The sequence below is a fragment of the Bombyx mori genome, chromosome 11 (genome assembly GCF_030269925.1).
Source record: "Bombyx mori chromosome 11, ASM3026992v2".
Taxonomy (NCBI): domain Eukaryota; kingdom Metazoa; phylum Arthropoda; class Insecta; order Lepidoptera; family Bombycidae; genus Bombyx; species Bombyx mori.
The window spans coordinates 17,099,228-17,123,044 of record NC_085117.1 but is presented as its reverse complement, the minus strand read 5'-3'; the positions used below and the strand labels follow the sequence as shown (position 1 = coordinate 17,123,044).

At 35.2% G+C, this 23,817-nt stretch overlaps 1 protein-coding gene across 13 annotated transcripts in view; it reads right to left on the bottom strand.

The window, feature by feature from the left end:
* LOC101738416 (uncharacterized) overlaps positions 1–23,817 on the bottom strand; it is a 178,837-nt gene that overhangs the window by 100,433 nt on the left and 54,587 nt on the right. For 2 of the 13 annotated variants that reach the window (XM_038013670.2, XM_038013669.2), the window contains exons 2-4: positions 21,849–21,888; positions 15,371–15,410; positions 6,203–6,242 (exon numbers count right to left, since the gene is read on the bottom strand). The gene's annotated coding sequence lies outside the window, so the exon portion shown is untranslated. Of the gene's footprint in view, positions 1–6,202; positions 6,243–13,462; positions 13,857–15,370; positions 15,411–19,940; positions 20,192–21,848; positions 21,889–23,817 lie in introns of those variants that run through there. The other 11 variants (XM_062671250.1, XM_062671252.1, XM_062671249.1 and 8 more) reach the window with 8 other exon arrangements.

Below are 23,817 nucleotides of genomic sequence, written 5' to 3'. Positions count from 1 at the left end.
AACCTTGCGTGGTTTATCAGGGCTATTCATTCGGACGACCATTAGGACCAATTTGTTTATACGTATAGTGATAATGGATTATCGAAGGCTTTATGTTGCAATTGTTCGTATGCGCTATCTTCATAATTATATTATTCGAGGTGACATCATATAGTAGAATAGAAGTTTTCAAGAGCAGCAGATAATTGTTTTTATTTTGTATGTTTGTGTACCCGGAAGGAAGGTAATGCAGCTCAGATAAACATTCAAACTAATCACTACATAGCATAAAACAAACATACAACAAAGTCACTTTCTCTATCCCTATATCCCATTAAAACTACGCAACGGATTTTGATGCGGTTTTTTTTAATAGATAGAGTGATTGAAGAGGAAGGTTTATATGTATAATAACATCCATTAAATAGTGGAGAAATACTGTTATTTTTGAGATTTCTAATGTGATGTCGTAAATAATGGTAACCACTCACCATCAGGTGGGCCGTATGCTCGTCTGCCTACAAAGGCAATAAAAAAAATAAAAAAAAAAAAAAAAAATCCGCTTACATTGCAAACGCAGGCTGAACCCTACGAAATATATCAAAATATAATAATGTATGTACTAAGTATTGTACACATTGAAAGGGTCTACAGAAAACTCCGCGATGGTATATGCCTATCTCTTATGGATATCCCACAACACCAATTTAATGTTTCCGAAGCGAAGCGATGAATGACGGTTCGCTAGTTCAATCTATATAATATCGTCTCGATTTGTTTATCAAATATTTTGGAGTGCGAAACCTTGTTTAACCAGGAGCGCCGTGGATATTTCGGCCATAGATATCGCTACACCGTTGGTAGATTCTGCTAAGCAATGCTCTTGCTAGGGCTAGTATTAGCAATTCTCTCAGGTTGAGCCTATGTCCAAGCATAGTTGGAATATCCTTTTAGGCTACCAGCAAAGAGTTAAGGGAAAAGAAACAAAGAAGTAAAAGTTAATGTCACGGAATAGATAAATAAGGTTAATGTGGACCGAACCGTTAACTGATTAACAAAGGACGCATTGTTCCGAAATCGACCCAATGACCCAATCAATTCAACTTCTTAATCATCGATATGTAAAAAAACTTATCTTACACAATTGATTATAAAGTTGAATTTTAATTGATTAAATCATCGAATTAATTTCAATTAATTCTGTGATTGGTCGCGTTCAATTGCGAAAGCTTTTGTTATTGATTTCCATTCTGTGATATGTGGGAGGTTGTTCTTAATTTGTATTTTGTAATTGAACTGCCAAAATATGCCATTTAAAACCAGATGGAAGGTGAGTTCTCGTCCGTCCATAGACTGAAAACTGCGGGTAGGATGTTACAAACCCTCGAATTTGTGTCTACCTTCATTCCAGTCCATTTTTGGTGTTACCATTGGAACTCGATGACTCGCCCCGACAATATCGACTTACGTGCCGACTATTCTTCCCAATACACCTTGAGAACGCCTTATTTTTTACTAATACTTTTAAAAACACCAGTCGAAGTTTTTTCATTTGGCAATTTCAAATTATTTCTTTAAGCAGTTTTGGCATATATTGGCGTTCACTGGATACTTGAAATAGTTTACGATTCCGGCATGTGTTCAACAATTGCAGATTAATTCATTTATAGTAGTCCCATAGACAACGCTTTGCGAATGCGGCCATCCCTCATGAGGTCGAGTTCAATTGTGAGAATGTCATCGTTCAAACAAATCACGTTACAAACAGGCAGAGCAGCCGTGGATTCCGCAACCCGCCTTAAAAGCCAATCATATTGAATAAAGTCCGCATGATGCCCATTTAAGTCCCGAGGACCGCATAATTTATATTGACAAACTGCGAAAACGAGTACAACATTGACCCGAGAGTCGTGTGTAACGAACCGGCTCTGAAAATCCGTGCCAATGCCACGAGACGAATGAAAAATATACCTACACAAACAACTCTATAGGTTCAAATTAAGATGTCTCGTTTTATTAATGTTTACAACTTTTTTTTTTTGTTGCTTATGTGGGAGGACGAGCTCACAGCTCACCTGGGGTTAAATGGTTACTGGAGCCTATAGACATCTACAACGTAAATGCGCCACCCGCCTTGAGATATAAGTTCTAAAGTCTCAAGTATAGTTACAACGGCTGCCCCGCCCTTTAAACACAAACGCATTACTGCTTCACGACAGAAATAGGCAGGATGGTGGTACCTACCCGTGCGGACTCACAAGAGGTCCTACCTATCCTAGAATATGAGTTTTTTGAGAAACAACTGCTGACTGACTGCTGGGTCGGGGGTCGTGGATTCGATTCCCGTATCGGACAAATATTCGTGTGATGATCACGTTTGTTTGCTCATTTCGGGGAATTTAGTATCAGTCAAGTGTTTACAGTTGATCAGAACTCAAGCAACACGAATAGCCTACAGGTTTAATTATTTTAAGAATTAATATGTCCTTAACACTTATTCACGACATTTATGACGAAGGAATCAAATCCGCAAAATAATTATAAGGTGAGTTATGTTTAGTGGTATTATTGTAAAGCCGCATGCATACCATCATCTACTATACTTCTGCCGCAAGGCTGTCGTGTATTCCAGATTGAACGCAACAGGCGTGGTGCAAATCAGACATCGACCTCATGTCTTTAAGACGGCATTGACATGGCAACAAATACATTGGACTTATTACTCCAATGTATTTGTAACCTGTGTAAGTTGCAGTGAGTTCTCGGCTTAGCGACCCTTAGTTGTCGATAAAAATGAGACACGCTGTATTAGACGGACTAGGATATGTATTATTAAAACAAAACAATTCTATTTTTCACGAACATATGCTTCGTTAAATGTCTTTGAAGAAAAACCAGCACGAAACCAAAACAAAACAACTGATCGTATCCAAAAAAAAAAAGTGAAAATATCAGTTTTTTAATAAAACCAGTCTTAATAAAACAGCAACTCAGGTAACTTCTGTTGATTTATGTATCTATGATTAATGGTTCTAAGGTTAATTAATTTTAAGTGCTCGGCCATTGCTAATCTTAAACTGGTTCAGTAAAATTGATCGATGTTCTTTTTTCTTGCTTTTCGGTACTTTTCAGTACGATACTTTGTTTTAGTCCAATTGGCCCGATCGTGTGATATTTTTGGATCTAAATCTCCGAATTTCGATCAATTTTATGTTTTGTTAAATCTTCTTTTAAGTCATTGGTGTTTTGAAAAAATAAAGCCTATTTCAAAACAAACCTTTATAAAGTTAAAGTTCGTCAAAAGGTACTAAAGATAAGACAAAAGAAAAAGATAATCGTATGACAAATAGAGGGAAATTTGGAACCGAACTATGTATTTTTGGCTATTCGTATTTAGATGTCAATCATATTTCAACCGATTAAACTAAGTTGGAAAATCTAATTAAACACCACAAAACTAGTAAAAAAATAAATGAAGTGACCAATAATTTATGTTATACCAATAACTTAGTTATAATAGAAGTTTCTTGCGCTTATATTAGTGTTTTGTGTATTGTTAAATTTATATACGTCTAAATAAATTTAGCAATAAACAAAGATATTATATACGCATCGATGGATCTCAATTTTAGTAATTTAAAATGATTAAGAGAAAACTTCTCGTTTCTAATTACACAACAAACAGGTCGATTAGACAATACCGTTTAGTTTTATGCCTAATTAATTGGAAATTTAATTTAAGAAACCACCGTGACTATAATAGTGCTCTGTAACGTGTTTCTGATCTGTTTGGTTCTCTTTAGTATTGAAGTAGATTTATAAATACTAGAGGTCCCGCAGTCGTCGAAATTCGACTATATAATTAATTGGAATTGTAAGTTTGTACACTATTATGATTGTATTTTATACTTCTATAATTAATCACAAATTTCGCCAAGGCTACTCTATGAAAACATGTTAATAAAGACAAACAATATTTAATCTATTCTCAATTTGACCACAAACGTCAAGAACAAAAGTTTGACAATAAATAGTATGCATGCATGTGTGCGTCAAATACATGGAATGTAGTGTGTGTAATGTTTTCTTTATTTATTTAATGTATTTTTTATGCATTATTTTAAAAAAATATTAGCATTGTGCACTTCTGCTCTATGTTCTCTATAAGTGTGGAAAATTTCATACTCCTCCGTCCGCGCAATTTTCGTAAAAAGGGATACAAAGTTTTTGCTTCACGTATTAATATATAGATGACTAAGCGATAAATAAATGCATATCATATAGACATAAAATTGATGTGTGTCGTAATGTGAATTTTGGCTGGTTGCATTTGGCATGAAATGAGAATTCAAGCAATCGAGGCTGACATCTTTTTTGATGGGCGATGCAACAGCAATTATCGGCGAATCGAAGTATCCTGACATATATCTGGTTCGCGCTATAAATAAATTCCAGAAATATAATATAGTTTAGGACGCTTAAATAAAAGCGGCTCTAAATAAAATAATAAAATGTTTATTTTATGTAAAAATGTACAATCTGTTTTATTATGGCGGGGATCACGGCCTCCTGGATTTTTTAGCCGCGCATGCGCGTAACGGACCATAGGTTTTGCCACACCAGTATTGTAGACCGAACAACATTTGGACTATTAATCTACCAAGGAACGGCATATGCTCAAAGGAAGACATGCCTTGTGCAGTCGATTTCTAAAAAAAAACCAGAAGAATTGAAAGACCTTAGTTCTAATAAGTCACAAATAAATTATTAATCTCAAAACTCTAAAAAAAATCTCCATTGTATCTAATAATTACCGTTGTACTGTTACATGTGAGACCTTAGAACTATATCTCAAGGTGGGTGGCGGCATTTACGTTGTAGATGTCTATGGGCTCTAGTAACCACTTAACACCAGGTGGGCTGTGAGCTCGTCCACCCATCTAAGCATTAAATAAAAATAAAAATAATAATAAACTTTCAAAAGTTTCAAAACAACTTCAAACCGGTCCCCAAACATAATTTTATTACGAAAAAGAAAACACTATAGGTGTTATGCCTAACAACATAACGATTGAATAAAAATCGGTATTTTTGAAGAGTTCACAATCGAAGAAATCTCTCCGGTCATCGCGTTTGTTGACCGAGACCTCGGATTATATAAGATTATCAGTAGTAAAGTTTGTAGAAAGTCACAGCGGTATTGCTGAGACCGCGAGTCCGTTTTCGGATTTCTCCGACACCGGTTTTTATAAGAAAGCGCTATTTTTTTTTTTTTTAAATCAACAGAAAAAATGTTCGAAACCATAGTTTTTTGATTAGAGAACATTGAATTAACGATTTCAAGTTTGGACAGATTTGCTAAAAGCGCGCGGCTTTCTTAAATTAAATTCTGGTTACAGATGTTGGTAAACATAACATTATTACAGTACAGGTTCAATCTTTTCTGTTCTCAAACAAGATTTGGTTCACGATCATCGTCCTTATAAATGATAGATATTAAGCTATGTTCATGCTACATTTACTTTACAAATAAATATATGTAACGAACTAATGACTATTGAGTTTAAGGACGTACTGTGAGCACGCAGGGAAAGAAAATATTCATGTCACAGCAATCTCAACACTGCTTAGATTCTTATATATAAATTTATATAAATGTTTCCCAGATTGCCATCTATATCTATCAAACATATCTCCGATTACTTATAGATAAATAAAAAGTAAGAAAAATGAATTAGATAAAAAAAGATGTTTTATTGAAGACAAAAAATGTATAAAAATAAAACAAGCAGCGATAAAATAATAAATAGCAAGTAATCATTAATTAGCAGCTATGCGTTAATTTACCGCTGTTCGGAAACCGATTGATACTTTCTTTCTGATTGATTCTTTCTTTTGATCGACACTTTAAGCTGACCATCCCTTATTTGTGTTATTACGCATACGTCGATTTTATATGTAATTTTCTTCTAATTGAACAAAATTTGCATCGTCGCAGACGTTGTTCTGATATGAAAACATGGACATCTGCTCTCAATTACAATAAAGTTCCGACATAGCACCAAAAATTACAGTGGATATGACAGCCTCCTCTTTTTTTTGAAGTCGGTTAAAAATGCGGCTATCTTCGAAAACGTAACATTTAGAATAGCATTACGTTGAATTAAAAATACCTATTATATATGGATGTACGCAATTACGTAATGTATTACATAATACACACCTAGTGTATTAGCGGAGCTCCACAACTGCGATATTCGAACCTGAAATCAAAATAAGCGATTAGCATTACGTTATAACTCCACAAAGAAACGTGTTATTAATTGCTATTTGTATAATGCTAAGATAATGAATGAAACACTTTCATGGTAATTATGCTTTATAGTTTAAGGCGTGATGGAAGAAAATCCTTTATTTATTTCGCAGAAATAAACTAAACTAGCCAGTTTAGTTATATTAAATTTCGCTTATTTGTCTAGCTAGATTAATGGATGAGGTCACGATTCACATGCTTATCGGCAGGTGTTACGAAAGCCCATGGACATCAGAACGTCGAGACATGCATCAAAGTTTAACTGGATTATAATTTATAATTCCATCCCATTTCTCTCAGAGCACAACGAATGACTTCTTCAAAATATTCAACGTAACGTCTCAACGAAGATCTAAAAGCTTTGTATTAAACGTGTATTTTAATATTAAAATATCATGCTAAAATGAAAAGTGAAATTATCGAAAGTAAATGGCCGAAACGAGCGGCCATTTTGACTAATTTGATGCACGTGTTTTGTTGACAAGTTCTATTCGTAGGCGCGGCCATCTTGAAAGGGGATTGCCCACTCTCCATAGTGTGCTAGGCCCAAGATGGACATCAAATATTACTATAAAAATGTACTGATTTAAATTCTTAAATGTATTGGATATCTAAAAAATATATTGAAATTGACGCCACTATTATAAAAAATATAATAAAAATAAAAACTCGTTTTGAGGTTAATTTTCTATATAAATAAGTGTCGGATTGTGAGATACTTCAAGAACATTTATTTTCTTAATGTTTAAGATGTTCCTAATGTATTTTTATCCAATAGGGTATAAAAACACACTTAATTCTTTAAATATCTATATTTTCTTCATCTTCATACACAATTAGTATCAGCTAAAAATAGCAAAGGAGAGCATATACACGGTTTTAAATCTCGGTCAGGGTAAAACCACAATTCACACAATATTTTTTAGTCGTAGTATGAAACGTTATTGATAAAAGTAAAATAAATCGAAGAAAAATCAAAACACATCCATTTTGTACGCAAGCACAACACCACAAGAAGCAAGCGAAGTATCAGTCAGTCAGATTAAATTCAGTGTTGTCAGTATAAAGAAAAATAATTACATGAAATTCATATATCGATTATTTTTTTAAATAACCGATAATTGATTTATATCTTAATAATTTTTTTACGAGTACACATAATTTTTTATGTTTTTGTTTTAGTTGTACATATTTAAATAACAATACTAGTAAAGTTTTTTTTATTGCTTAGATGGGTGGGCGAGCTGACAGCCACCCTGGTGTTGCTAAGTGGTTACTCGAGCCCACATACATCTACAACGTAAATGCGCCACCCACCTTGAGATATAAGTTCTAAGGTCTCAAGTATAGTTACAAGTTAAAGTCCAATGGGTATGTCTTCGATGTTATTTTATGTGCATAAAATTCATTAAAATCGTTTGATTAATGATAATACTCAAAATGATTTATTTATATGTTTTATTTATATACTCAAAATATTTACTTCATACGTAAAAGGATTTGAAGCTGGCAATATTTTTCCCGCAAAAATAAAAATCCTTGTTTTTTCAATAGAGTTACTTTTTTTAAACTACTTATTGTAAACTATAGTGGCGCTTATTTGCAAGAAAGTAAATGCATATTTATTTATAACAAAATTAATGCACTAAGTATTTTTTCTATAATCTATTGTCCGCTTTGGGCCTAAAATGGGCCATCCCCTTTGTATAAGTGTTGATTTATAGTTCATAAATAACAATAATAATAGACAATGATTAATCGTAATCGACTCACTGTAAAAATGATATGTAGAAAAATTTGAACAAAACAATACGCAATCTAACAAATATAGAAATTTATATGCTATTGAGACTTCGGCCACTTGTCTTGAGGTGCATGCTGACAGTCACGTTGTAAAGTCGATGAGATCCGGAAACTATTTTACAACAATTGGGCTGTAAACTTGTTCACCGATAACCAATAAATAAGTAAAATAAAAAAGTAAACACAAATCAGAATCTGATGAAAATAATTGACAATTGCTTTTTTCCTATCCTATACCTCATTTCTCTTTATTGTGTATTGACGTGAAGTTGGTAAAAACGTATAAGGCTAGGCCTTAAGTCGAATGAATTTGTCCATAATTTTATTTTCTCAACCTCATATTACATCAATAGTTTAGTTAAGATTTCGTTCCATACAATTTCATAGATTAAACAACTCAATGGCTAATGATGTGATGTAAATATCTTGGTGCATCATATATTTTATGATGCACCAAGTCACGAATCTGTCGATTTTCCCAAAAAAACTCAAATATAAGTGTAAATAAATCGAATAAAAACATGAATCTAGTATTTGAATTTAAAAACATAATTTCTGCTTTAAAGATTTACGTAATTATGGTAGCTTAAATTGCTAAATTATTTATCGATTTCACAAACATCATTTGATGTGACTAGAAAAATAGTTTCTGTTTAATAACATAATTCATAATTTAAGGTTCATGATTTATTTTAATTTCAAACAACAACTAGTGATTTATAAGCACTGTCATTTACGACTTTTAGATTTAGTCAGTTCCTTAGAACTTATGACTCAAGGTGGGTATTTAGCACTGTCGGTGCTTTTAGGCAGTCCAACTACCGGTCACTGTTTTCCGAAGAGTTCTTGCAACTTAACTCTCACCTTTTTTCCCCGGATCTTCTTAGTGGGTCGCGACTCTAATCCGGTGGTAGATTCAACAAAGTACTGCTCTTTCTAGAGCAGATATAAGCAAATTATTTTAGACTGATTGGTTTGTTTGTTAGATGAAGCTAGAATATGCCGGCTACCGGCGCATAAGGATGAAAAAAAGTAGAAATAGGGAAAGCACTTGCAACGACTACTGCGTGTGCACAGTACGCCAGACCTTTATTGAGCGTATAATTTTTTTTATTATATCAACTACAATTACGAATGTCTAAGGTGTAAGACGAATAGAAATCGATCGAAATCTATCCAGTTTTATGTATAATGGCCTCCTATCATTTTATGTATATACAGATTTCTACTATGGAGCTTTACGGCGTAATCGACGACGTCCAATTCTATTTTGTTTATTGCTTAAATGTGTGCATGTGCTCACAACCAACCTAGTTGTTAAGTGGTTACTGAAGCCCATAGACATCTACAACCTAAATGCCACCTAGAGATATAAATTTTAAGGTCTCAGTATAGTTACAACGGCTGCCTCCACCTTCAAACCGAAACGCATTACTGCTTCCCGGCAGAAATAGGCGGGGTGGTGGTACTTACCCGTGCGGACTCACAAGAGGTCCTACCACCGGTAATTACGCAAATTATACCTAATTTTGCGGGTTTGATTTTTATTACACGATGTTATTCCTTCAGCGTGGAAGTCACAGTCTAATAAATACACGCACGTGATATTGACAATTTATTTAGAGGTAAATGACTTCACAGCGTAGTTTCAAGAACAACAGATTCTAATGTGATTTGTTCAAGTCACGTACATGACGAATTTTGTTTAGAAAAAAAACGAATATTCGAGGAATTCAATTACGAAATACTTATTCTAAATCTTCATCCATTTGGTTTAATCAACTGCTCATATTAAGTATGACTATTAATTATTTTTGTACATGCCGTAATACGCTTGCATGTAAATCTATATATATAAAAATGAATTGCTGTTCCTTAGTCTCGTTAAAACTCGAGAACGGCTAGACAGATTTGACTAATTTTGGTCTTGGAATTATCTGTGGAAATCCAGAGAAGGTTTAAAAGGTAGATAAATATGAAAATGCTCGGAATTAAATAAAAATAACAATTTTGTTTTTCCTTTGATGTGTCCCCCGTCGGACGGATTCCTTTTGTTTGTTTTAAGTTTATTTTATACAAAAGTTTAGGTCTTTTATAGGTCACTACGAGGTCTGCCGGGTCAGCTAGTGTAACATAAAGATATCCCCACTATTTTTATCATAATTCACGTAAACAATGCCTTATCAATAAATAAATCTATATTTCAAAACATTCTGAAGAAAAACATAAAGCTCATCAGATGCAGCCATGTAGCTTTACGCGTCCTTTTCTAACGGATAGCACGGAGGTGTGTCTATAAGCTTAAAGTCAATGAACTCGGCGTACATTGAATACTTTTTTTTTTTTTATGATTGAAAGATTACTGGTGGCCCGAAGGCCTTTCCAGTTTCACCAGGACAGGTGGGCGAGCAAAGGCTCAGCCAAGAGGGGTGGGATTTGCTAACAACTGCCCGAGCGCCTCCGAAGGAGACCTAACAACTCAAGAGCAATTGTTTCGCGAATGAATCTACTACCGGATCGGAATCGCGACCCGCTGAGAAGATCCGGCGAGAAACTCAGCGGGCTGATGCATGGGTTAGGTTGCACGTCGACCTCTTTGTCGAGTTCGACGAGTACGGTTACCGGGGTCCCTAAGCCTGCCCCTAGTATTAGAGCTGAAGGCATCTAATGCAAAGGTTATTGGATCTGATGGATCCGTAAGGACGTGTCTAGGGCGTCGACGGTGACTGGCTCCTGCATGATCAGGATTCGGGGAGTAGTCAGCGGCGGCAACGATAAGGCGATTATCATGACGTATAGCCTTATCGAAGTACCGTTCCGACGCTGACTTCATGTATTTCCGAATTGATTCGAGGCCCAGGTCGTCGTGTAGGTCAACGTTCCTCACGAACCACGGAGCCCCGACAGCTAACCTGCAAAAGCGGGATTGTAGGGATTGGAGGGTGTCTATGTGTGTGCGGGCCGCGTGAGCGAACACCACACTCGCGTAAGTCATGACGGGCCTTATGCAAGTTTTGTAAAGTGTCACCTTGTTCCGAAGGGACATTTTACTCCGCTTACAGATCATGGGGTAGAGTCTACCGAGAATAAACGCGGCACGGTCACGGACTGATTTTATATGCGGGCGGAATGTCATCGATGCATCCAGGGTAACGCCCAGGTACTTGACCTTCCTGGCCCAGGGTATGGATTGACTAAAGAGAGTAATCGGGGGTGTGAGATTCCTCCTCCTAATCCGGGAGGAAATCCGTGTGGAGCTTCCCCTCTGAAATAGCACCGCAGTACTTTTCGCTGGGTTGATGTCTATGCGCCATTTTCGGAACCACTGTCCTAGGGCTAGGGCTGCGCTCTGAAGCTTCTTCGCGATTAGGGACTTATTTCTACTAGAATAGTAAACAGTCGTGTCGTCGGCGAATAAAGCTAAATGGGTCGGCGGCGACCGGGGAATATCGTTGACGAATAAGCTAAATAGGAGGGGTGAGAGGACAGAGCCTTGCGGGACTCCAGCTGTGAGAGGTCGTGGGGAGGAGCGGGTTCCCTCGACTCGATATCGAAAAGAGCGGTTCGACAAGAAGTCTCGTATGATGAGCACGAGACTATCCGGCACGCCCATGTTGAATAGTTTGAAAATCAAACCATTGTGCCAGACTTTGTCGAACGCTTTTGCGACGTCGAAGAAGAGAGCTCCCGTGTATAACGGTTTTGGTCGATTAAGCCCCACAAGAATGTGCTCCGTGAGGCGGTGCACCTGTTGAACGCATGAGTGATTTGTACGGAATCCGAATTGTTCATCGATAAGAATGCCCTTGGATGAGACGAAGTCTCTGAGGCGTTTGTAGAGCAGACGCTCATACAGTTTGCCTAGAAACATGAGGAGGCTAATCGGGCGGTAGCTCGTCGGATGATTTTTTGGTTTACCGGGTTTATGTATGCCGATAACGTCCGCTTCTTTCCACACCGCGGGAAAGATACAGTTCGCCATAGCGGCATTGAAAATAGATGCCAACATCACGATGAGTTGGACGGGTAGAAGTTTAATAACGCGGTTGGATATACCGTCGGAACCGGGAGCCTTGCGAGGACGTAGGTCTTTGATCAAGTCTTTAACTTCCATCGGGGTGACGGGTGGTAACGCATCAGAGGGTGGCAAGGAGGCTCTGCGTTCTACCTCACTGTCTACTAATTCTACATGAACAGGGTCCACGGATTGAGTGCTGGGCGTGCACTGGGTTTGCAATGTATCGGCCAGCAGCTCTGCTTTTTCGTCATCATCGAACGCCGCGAGTCGGCCTGAGGGGCCTACGAGGGGGGGCATAGTTACTACCGTATCCGATTTGAGAGTACGAGCTAAGCGGTAGTAAGACCTTTGGGAGGGCGCGAGTCCTTCTAAGAAATCAGACCATCTGGCATCTCGGACTTCGGCGATGCGAGACTTTACGTCGCGTTGTAGGGCACGCATTCGAATACGATTTTCCGCGGTAGGATACCTGTCGTAGGCGCGTATCGAGGCGTTCTTAGCTCTAAGGAGTTCCCTAATATCGTCGGACAATTTGAAGCGGTGAAGGAAGTCCTCCGCTACAACTTGTTTCGATGACCTATCTAATGTCGAGGTGATGTGTGACGTTAAGATGTCTATGGCTTCAGCGGTATCCTGAGGAGACGGGATAGAGTCCAGGTTAAACGGGAGCGATGGTGGATCAGATTCAGCCAGGCTGATGCCCAGCGTGTGCCAATCCACCACAGTCCTCGTGACGGGAACGGAATCGGGAGCGCGACCGAGCTTCATAACGACGGGACGGTGGTCTGAATCTAACTCTGAAACTACTTCGATCGAGTGTAAGCGCAGAGTTACGTTTTTTAATAACGCTATGTCGAGTATATCCGGGCGATGCGCGATATTTAGCGGGTAGTGAGTCGGGGTTAGCGGAGCGACGATATCGAAGGCGAGATCATCGACTAACGCGTCAAGCCGCCTGCCATTCGGGGTTGTGGTGTGTGAGTTCCACCTGATGTGTTTTGAATACTAATGAGCACTGTAAAGTACTTCTGAGTTAGATCAGAACGAGCGAGGAAGGAAGTAATTGAATGATAAGATTGTTGCAAACGATTTATTTATTACTATGGCAACATTCAAAAGTGGTTCACAAAGGGGATGGCCCATTTTAGGCCCAAAGCGGACAATAGATTATAAAAAAAATACTTAGTGCATTAATTTTGTCATAAATAAATATGCATTTACTTTCTTGCAAATAAGCGCCACTATAGTTTACAATAAGTAGTTTAAAAAAAGTAACTCTATTGAAAAAACAAGGATTTTTATTTTTGCGGGAAAAATATTGCCAGCTTCAAATCCTTTTACGTACGTACCTTGGCTGGTTGCATTTGGCATGAAATGAGAATTCAAGCAATCGAGGCTGACATCTTTTTTGATGGGCGATGCAACAGCAATTATCGGCGAATCGAAGTATCCTGACATATATCTGGTTCGCGCTATAAATAAATTCCAGAAATATAATATAGTTTAGGACGCTTAAATAAAAGCGGCTCTAAATAAAATAATAAAATGTTTATTTTATGTAAAAATGTACAATCTGTTTTATTATGGCGGGGATCACGGCCTCCTGGATTTTTTAGCCGCGCATGCGCGTAACGGACCATAGGTTTTGCCACACCAGTATTGTAGACCGAACAACATTTGGACTATTAATCTACCAAGGAACGGCATATGCTCAAAGGAAGACATGCCTTGTGCAGTCGATTTCTAAAAAAAAACCAGAAGAATTGAAAGACCTTAGTTCTAATAAGTCACAAATAAATTATTAATCTCAAAACTCTAAAAAAAATCTCCATTGTATCTAATAATTACCGTTGTACTGTTACATGTGAGACCTTAGAACTATATCTCAAGGTGGGTGGCGGCATTTACGTTGTAGATGTCTATGGGCTCTAGTAACCACTTAACACCAGGTGGGCTGTGAGCTCGTCCACCCATCTAAGCATTAAATAAAAATAAAAATAATAATAAACTTTCAAAAGTTTCAAAACAACTTCAAACCGGTCCCCAAACATAATTTTATTACGAAAAAGAAAACACTATAGGTGTTATGCCTAACAACATAACGATTGAATAAAAATCGGTATTTTTGAAGAGTTCACAATCGAAGAAATCTCTCCGGTCATCGCGTTTGTTGACCGAGACCTCGGATTATATAAGATTATCAGTAGTAAAATTTGTAGAAAGTCACAGCGGTATTGCTGAGACCGCGAGTCCGTTTTCGGATTTCTCCGACACAGGTTTTTATAAGAAAGCGCTATTTTTTTTTTTTTTAAATCAACAGAAAAAATGTTCGAAACCATAGTTTTTTGATTAGAGAACATTGAATTAACGATTTCAAGTTTGGACAGATTTGCTAAAAGCGCGCGGCTTTCTTAAATTAAATTCTGGTTACAGATGTTGGTAAACATAACATTATTACAGTACAGGTTCAATCTTTTCTGTTCTCAAACAAGATTTGGTTCACGATCATCGTCCTTATAAATGATAGATATTAAGCTATGTTCATGCTACATTTACTTTACAAATAAATATATGTAACGAACTAATGACTATTGAGTTTAAGGACGTACTGTGAGCACGCAGGGAAAGAAAATATTCATGTCACAGCAATCTCAACACTGCTTAGATTCTTATATATAAATTTATATAAATGTTTCCCAGATTGCCATCTATATCTATCAAACATATCTCCGATTACTTATAGATAAATAAAAAGTAAGAAAAATGAATTAGATAAAAAAAGATGTTTTATTGAAGACAAAAAATGTATAAAAATAAAACAAGCAGCGATAAAATAATAAATAGCAAGTAATCATTAATTAGCAGCTATGCGTTAATTTACCGCTGTTCGGAAACCGATTGATACTTTCTTTCTGATTGATTCTTTCTTTTGATCGACACTTTAAGCTGACCATCCCTTATTTGTGTTATTACGCATACGTCGATTTTATATGTAATTTTCTTCTAATTGAACAAAATTTGCATCGTCGCAGACGTTGTTCTGATATGAAAACATGGACATCTGCTCTCAATTACAATAAAGTTCCGACATAGCACCAAAAATTACAGTGGATATGACAGCCTCCTCTTTTTTTTGAAGTCGGTTAAAAATGCGGCTATCTTCGAAAACGTAACATTTAGAATAGCATTACGTTGAATTAAAAATACCTATTATATATGGATGTACGCAATTACGTAATGTATTACATAATACACACCTAGTGTATTAGCGGAGCTCCACAACTGCGATATTCGAACCTGAAATCAAAATAAGCGATTAGCATTACGTTATAACTCCACAAAGAAACGTGTTATTAATTGCTATTTGTATAATGCTAAGATAATGAATGAAACACTTTCATGGTAATTATGCTTTATAGTTTAAGGCGTGATGGAAGAAAATCCTTTATTTATTTCGCAGAAATAAACTAAACTAGCCAGTTTAGTTATATTAAATTTCGCTTATTTGTCTAGCTAGATTAATGGATGAGGTCACGATTCACATGCTTATCGGCAGGTGTTACGAAAGCCCATGGACATCAGAACGTCGAGACATGCATCAAAGTTTAACTGGATTATAATTTATAATTCCATCCCATTTCTCTCAGAGCACAACGAATGACTTCTTCAAAATATTCAACGTAACGTCTCAACGAAGATCTAAAAGCTTTGTATTAAACGTGTATTTTAATATTAAAATATCATGCTAAAATGAAAAGTGAAATTATCGAAAGTAAATGGCCGAAACGAGCGGCCATTTTGACTAATTTGATGCACGTGTTTTGTTGACAAGTTCTATTCGTAGGCGCGGCCATCTTGAAAGGGGATTGCCCACTCTCCATAGTGTGCTAGGCCCAAGATGGACATCAAATATTACTATAAAAATGTACTGATTTAAATTCTTAAATGTATTGGATATCTAAAAAATATATTGAAATTGACGCCACTATTATAAAAAATATAATAAAAATAAAAACTCGTTTTGAGGTTAATTTTCTATATAAATAAGTGTCGGATTGTGAGATACTTCAAGAACATTTATTTTCTTAATGTTTAAGATGTTCCTAATGTATTTTTATCCAATAGGGTATAAAAACACACTTAATTCTTTAAATATCTATATTTTCTTCATCTTCATACACAATTAGTATCAGCTAAAAATAGCAAAGGAGAGCATATACACGGTTTTAAATCTCGGTCAGGGTAAAACCACAATTCACACAATATTTTTTAGTCGTAGTATGAAACGTTATTGATAAAAGTAAAATAAATCGAAGAAAAATCAAAACACATCCATTTTGTACGCAAGCACAACACCACAAGAAGCAAGCGAAGTATCAGTCAGTCAGATTAAATTCAGTGTTGTCAGTATAAAGAAAAATAATTACATGAAATTCATATATCGATTATTTTTTTAAATAACCGATAATTGATTTATATCTTAATAATTTTTTTACGAGTACACATAATTTTTTATGTTTTTGTTTTAGTTGTACATATTTAAATAACAATACTAGTAAAGTTTTTTTTATTGCTTAGATGGGTGGGCGAGCTGACAGCCACCCTGGTGTTGCTAAGTGGTTACTCGAGCCCACATACATCTACAACGTAAATGCGCCACCCACCTTGAGATATAAGTTCTAAGGTCTCAAGTATAGTTACAAGTTAAAGTCCAATGGGTATGTCTTCGATGTTATTTTATGTGCATAAAATTCATTAAAATCGTTTGATTAATGATAATACTCAAAATGATTTATTTATATGTTTTATTTATATACTCAAAATATTTACTTCATACGTAAAAGGATTTGAAGCTGGCAATATTTTTCCCGCAAAAATAAAAATCCTTGTTTTTTCAATAGAGTTACTTTTTTTAAACTACTTATTGTAAACTATAGTGGCGCTTATTTGCAAGAAAGTAAATGCATATTTATTTATAACAAAATTAATGCACTAAGTATTTTTTCTATAATCTATTGTCCGCTTTGGGCCTAAAATGGGCCATCCCCTTTGTATAAGTGTTGATTTATAGTTCATAAATAACAATAATAATAGACAATGATTAATCGTAATCGACTCACTGTAAAAATGATATGTAGAAAAATTTGAACAAAACAATACGCAATCTAACAAATATAGAAATTTATATGCTATTGAGACTTCGGCCACTTGTCTTGAGGTGCATGCTGACAGTCACGTTGTAAAGTCGATGAGATCCGGAAACTATTTTACAACAATTGGGCTGTAAACTTGTTCACCGATAACCAATAAATAAGTAAAATAAAAAAGTAAACACAAATCAGAATCTGATGAAAATAATTGACAATTGCTTTTTTCCTATCCTATACCTCATTTCTCTTTATTGTGTATTGACGTGAAGTTGGTAAAAACGTATAAGGCTAGGCCTTAAGTCGAATGAATTTGTCCATAATTTTATTTTCTCAACCTCATATTACATCAATAGTTTAGTTAAGATTTCGTTCCATACAATTTCATAGATTAAACAACTCAATGGCTAATGATGTGATGTAAATATCTTGGTGCATCATATATTTTATGATGCACCAAGTCACGAATCTGTCGATTTTCCCAAAAAAACTCAAATATAAGTGTAAATAAATCGAATAAAAACATGAATCTAGTATTTGAATTTAAAAACATAATTTCTGCTTTAAAGATTTACGTAATTATGGTAGCTTAAATTGCTAAATTATTTATCGATTTCACAAACATCATTTGATGTGACTAGAAAAATAGTTTCTGTTTAATAACATAATTCATAATTTAAGGTTCATGATTTATTTTAATTTCAAACAACAACTAGTGATTTATAAGCACTGTCATTTACGACTTTTAGATTTAGTCAGTTCCTTAGAACTTATGACTCAAGGTGGGTATTTAGCACTGTCGGTGCTTTTAGGCAGTCCAACTACCGGTCACTGTTTTCCGAAGAGTTCTTGCAACTTAACTCTCACCTTTTTTCCCCGGATCTTCTTAGTGGGTCGCGACTCTAATCCGGTGGTAGATTCAACAAAGTACTGCTCTTTCTAGAGCAGATATAAGCAAATTATTTTAGACTGATTGGTTTGTTTGTTAGATGAAGCTAGAATATGCCGGCTACCGGCGCATAAGGATGAAAAAAAGTAGAAATAGGGAAAGCACTTGCAACGACTACTGCGTGTGCACAGTACGCCAGACCTTTATTGAGCGTATAATTTTTTTTATTATATCAACTACAATTACGAATGTCTAAGGTGTAAGACGAATAGAAATCGATCGAAATCTATCCAGTTTTATGTATAATGGCCTCCTATCATTTTATGTATATACAGATTTCTACTATGGAGCTTTACGGCGTAATCGACGACGTCCAATTCTATTTTGTTTATTGCTTAAATGTGTGCATGTGCTCACAACCAACCTAGTTGTTAAGTGGTTACTGAAGCCCATAGACATCTACAACCTAAATGCCACCTAGAGATATAAATTTTAAGGTCTCAGTATAGTTACAACGGCTGCCTCCACCTTCAAACCGAAACGCATTACTGCTTCCCGGCAGAAATAGGCGGGGTGGTGGTACTTACCCGTGCGGACTCACAAGAGGTCCTACCACCGGTAATTACGCAAATTATACCTAATTTTGCGGGTTTGATTTTTATTACACGATGTTATTCCTTCAGCGTGGAAGTCACAGTCTAATAAATACACGCACGTGATATTGACAATTTATTTAGAGGTAAATGACTTCACAGCGTAGTTTCAAGAACAACAGATTCTAATGTGATTTGTTCAAGTCACGTACATGACGAATTTTGTTTAGAAAAAAAACGAATATTCGAGGAATTCAATTACGAAATACTTATTCTAAATCTTCATCCATTTGGTTTAATCAACTGCTCATATTAAGTATGACTATTAATTATTTTTGTACATGCCGTAATACGCTTGCATGTAAATCTATATATATAAAAATGAATTGCTGTTCCTTAGTCTCGTTAAAACTCGAGAACGGCTAGACAGATTTGACTAATTTTGGTCTTGGAATTATCTGTGGAAATCCAGAGAAGGTTTAAAAGGTAGATAAATATGAAAATGCTCGGAATTAAATAAAAATAACAATTTTGTTTTTCCTTTGATGTGTCCCCCGTCGGACGGATTCCTTTTGTTTGTTTTAAGTTTATTTTATACAAAAGTTTAGGTCTTTTATAGGTCACTACGAGGTCTGCCGGGTCAGCTAGTGTAACATAAAGATATCCCCACTATTTTTATCATAATTCACGTAAACAATGCCTTATCAATAAATAAATCTATATTTCAAAACATTCTGAAGAAAAACATAAAGCTCATCAGATGCAGCCATGTAGCTTTACGCGTCCTTTTCTAACGGATAGCACGGAGGTGTGTCTATAAGCTTAAAGTCAATGAACTCGGCGTACATTGAATACTAATGAGCACTGTAAAGTACTTCTGAGTTAGATCAGAACGAGCGAGGAAGGAAGTAATTGAATGATAAGATTGTTGCAAACGATTTATTTATTACTATGGCAACATTCAAAAGTGGTTCACAAAGGGGATGGCCCATTTTAGGCCCAAAGCGGACAATAGATTATAAAAAAAATACTTAGTGCATTAATTTTGTCATAAATAAATATGCATTTACTTTCTTGCAAATAAGCGCCACTATAGTTTACAATAAGTAGTTTAAAAAAAGTAACTCTATTGAAAAAACAAGGATTTTTATTTTTGCGGGAAAAATATTGCCAGCTTCAAATCCTTTTACGTACGTACCTTGGCTGGTTGCATTTGGCATGAAATGAGAATTCAAGCAATCGAGGCTGACATCTTTTTTGATGGGCGATGCAACAGCAATTATCGGCGAATCGAAGTATCCTGACATATATCTGGTTCGCGCTATAAATAAATTCCAGAAATATAATATAGTTTAGGACGCTTAAATAAAAGCGGCTCTAAATAAAATAATAAAATGTTTATTTTATGTAAAAATGTACAATCTGTTTTATTATGGCGGGGATCACGGCCTCCTGGATTTTTTAGCCGCGCATGCGCGTAACGGACCATAGGTTTTGCCACACCAGTATTGTAGACCGAACAACATTTGGACTATTAATCTACCAAGGAACGGCATATGCTCAAAGGAAGACATGCCTTGTGCAGTCGATTTCTAAAAAAAAACCAGAAGAATTGAAAGACCTTAGTTCTAATAAGTCACAAATAAATTATTAATCTCAAAACTCTAAAAAAAATCTCCATTGTATCTAATAATTACCGTTGTACTGTTACATGTGAGACCTTAGAACTATATCTCAAGGTGGGTGGCGGCATTTACGTTGTAGATGTCTATGGGCTCTAGTAACCACTTAACACCAGGTGGGCTGTGAGCTCGTCCACCCATCTAAGCATTAAATAAAAATAAAAATAATAATAAACTTTCAAAAGTTTCAAAACAACTTCAAACCGGTCCCCAAACATAATTTTATTACGAAAAAGAAAACACTATAGGTGTTATGCCTAACAACATAACGATTGAATAAAAATCGGTATTTTTGAAGAGTTCACAATCGAAGAAATCTCTCCGGTCATCGCGTTTGTTGACCGAGACCTCGGATTATATAAGATTATCAGTAGTAAAGTTTGTAGAAAGTCACAGCGGTATTGCTGAGACCGCGAGTCCGTTTTCGGATTTCTCCGACACAGGTTTTTATAAGAAAGCGCTATTTTTTTTTTTTTTAAATCAACAGAAAAAATGTTCGAAACCATAGTTTTTTGATTAGAGAACATTGAATTAACGATTTCAAGTTTGGACAGATTTGCTAAAAGCGCGCGGCTTTCTTAAATTAAATTCTGGTTACAGATGTTGGTAAACATAACATTATTACAGTACAGGTTCAATCTTTTCTGTTCTCAAACAAGATTTGGTTCACGATCATCGTCCTTATAAATGATAGATATTAAGCTATGTTCATGCTACATTTACTTTACAAATAAATATATGTAACGAACTAATGACTATTGAGTTTAAGGACGTACTGTGAGCACGCAGGGAAAGAAAATATTCATGTCACAGCAATCTCAACACTGCTTAGATTCTTATATATAAATTTATATAAATGTTTCCCAGATTGCCATCTATATCTATCAAACATATCTCCGATTACTTATAGATAAATAAAAAGTAAGAAAAATGAATTAGATAAAAAAAGATGTTTTATTGAAGACAAAAAATGTATAAAAATAAAACAAGCAGCGATAAAATAATAAATAGCAAGTAATCATTAATTAGCAGCTATGCGTTAATTTACCGCTGTTCGGAAACCGATTGATACTTTCTTTCTGATTGATTCTTTCTTTTGATCGACACTTTAAGCTGACCATCCCTTATTTGTGTTATTACGCATACGTCGATTTTATATGTAATTTTCTTCTAATTGAACAAAATTTGCATCGTCGCAGACGTTGTTCTGATATGAAAACATGGACATCTGCTCTCAATTACAATAAAGTTCCGACATAGCACCAAAAATTACAGTGGATATGACAGCCTCCTCTTTTTTTTGAAGTCGGTTAAAAATGCGGCTATCTTCGAAAACGTAACATTTAGAATAGCATTACGTTGAATTAAAAATACCTATTATATATGGATGTACGCAATTACGTAATGTATTACATAATACACACCTAGTGTATTAGCGGAGCTCCACAACTGCGATATTCGAACCTGAAATCAAAATAAGCGATTAGCATTACGTTATAACTCCACAAAGAAACGTGTTATTAATTGCTATTTGTATAATGCTAAGATAATGAATGAAACACTTTCATGGTAATTATGCTTTATAGTTTAAGGCGTGATGGAAGAAAATCCTTTATTTATTTCGCAGAAATAAACTAAACTAGCCAGTTTAGTTATATTAAATTTCGCTTATTTGTCTAGCTAGATTAATGGATGAGGTCACGATTCACATGCTTATCGGCAGGTGTTACGAAAGCCCATGGACATCAGAACGTCGAGACATGCATCAAAGTTTAACTGGATTATAATTTATAATTCCATCCCATTTCTCTCAGAGCACAACGAATGACTTCTTCAAAATATTCAACGTAACGTCTCAACGAAGATCTAAAAGCTTTGTATTAAACGTGTATTTTAATATTAAAATATCATGCTAAAATGAAAAGTGAAATTATCGAAAGTAAATGGCCGAAACGAGCGGCCATTTTGACTAATTTGATGCACGTGTTTTGTTGACAAGTTCTATTCGTAGGCGCGGCCATCTTGAAAGGGGATTGCCCACTCTCCATAGTGTGCTAGGCCCAAGATGGACATCAAATATTACTATAAAAATGTACTGATTTAAATTCTTAAATGTATTGGATATCTAAAAAATATATTGAAATTGACGCCACTATTATAAAAAATATAATAAAAATAAAAACTCGTTTTGAGGTTAATTTTCTATATAAATAAGTGTCGGATTGTGAGATACTTCAAGAACATTTATTTTCTTAATGTTTAAGATGTTCCTAATGTATTTTTATCCAATAGGGTATAAAAACACACTTAATTCTTTAAATATCTATATTTTCTTCATCTTCATACACAATTAGTATCAGCTAAAAATAGCAAAGGAGAGCATATACACGGTTTTAAATCTCGGTCAGGGTAAAACCACAATTCACACAATATTTTTTAGTCGTAGTATGAAACGTTATTGATAAAAGTAAAATAAATCGAAGAAAAATCAAAACACATCCATTTTGTACGCAAGCACAACACCACAAGAAGCAAGCGAAGTATCAGTCAGTCAGATTAAATTCAGTGTTGTCAGTATAAAGAAAAATAATTACATGAAATTCATATATCGATTATTTTTTTAAATAACCGATAATTGATTTATATCTTAATAATTTTTTTACGAGTACACATAATTTTTTATGTTTTTGTTTTAGTTGTACATATTTAAATAACAATACTAGTAAAGTTTTTTTTATTGCTTAGATGGGTGGGCGAGCTGACAGCCACCCTGGTGTTGCTAAGTGGTTACTCGAGCCCACATACATCTACAACGTAAATGCGCCACCCACCTTGAGATATAAGTTCTAAGGTCTCAAGTATAGTTACAAGTTAAAGTCCAATGGGTATGTCTTCGATGTTATTTTATGTGCATAAAATTCATTAAAATCGTTTGATTAATGATAATACTCAAAATGATTTATTTATATGTTTTATTTATATACTCAAAATATTTACTTCATACGTAAAAGGATTTGAAGCTGGCAATATTTTTCCCGCAAAAATAAAAATCCTTGTTTTTTCAATAGAGTTACTTTTTTTAAACTACTTATTGTAAACTATAGTGGCGCTTATTTGCAAGAAAGTAAATGCATATTTATTTATAACAAAATTAATGCACTAAGTATTTTTTCTATAATCTATTGTCCGCTTTGGGCCTAAAATGGGCCATCCCCTTTGTATAAGTGTTGATTTATAGTTCATAAATAACAATAATAATAGACAATGATTAATCGTAATCGACTCACTGTAAAAATGATATGTAGAAAAATTTGAACAAAACAATACGCAATCTAACAAATATAGAAATTTATATGCTATTGAGACTTCGGCCACTTGTCTTGAGGTGCATGC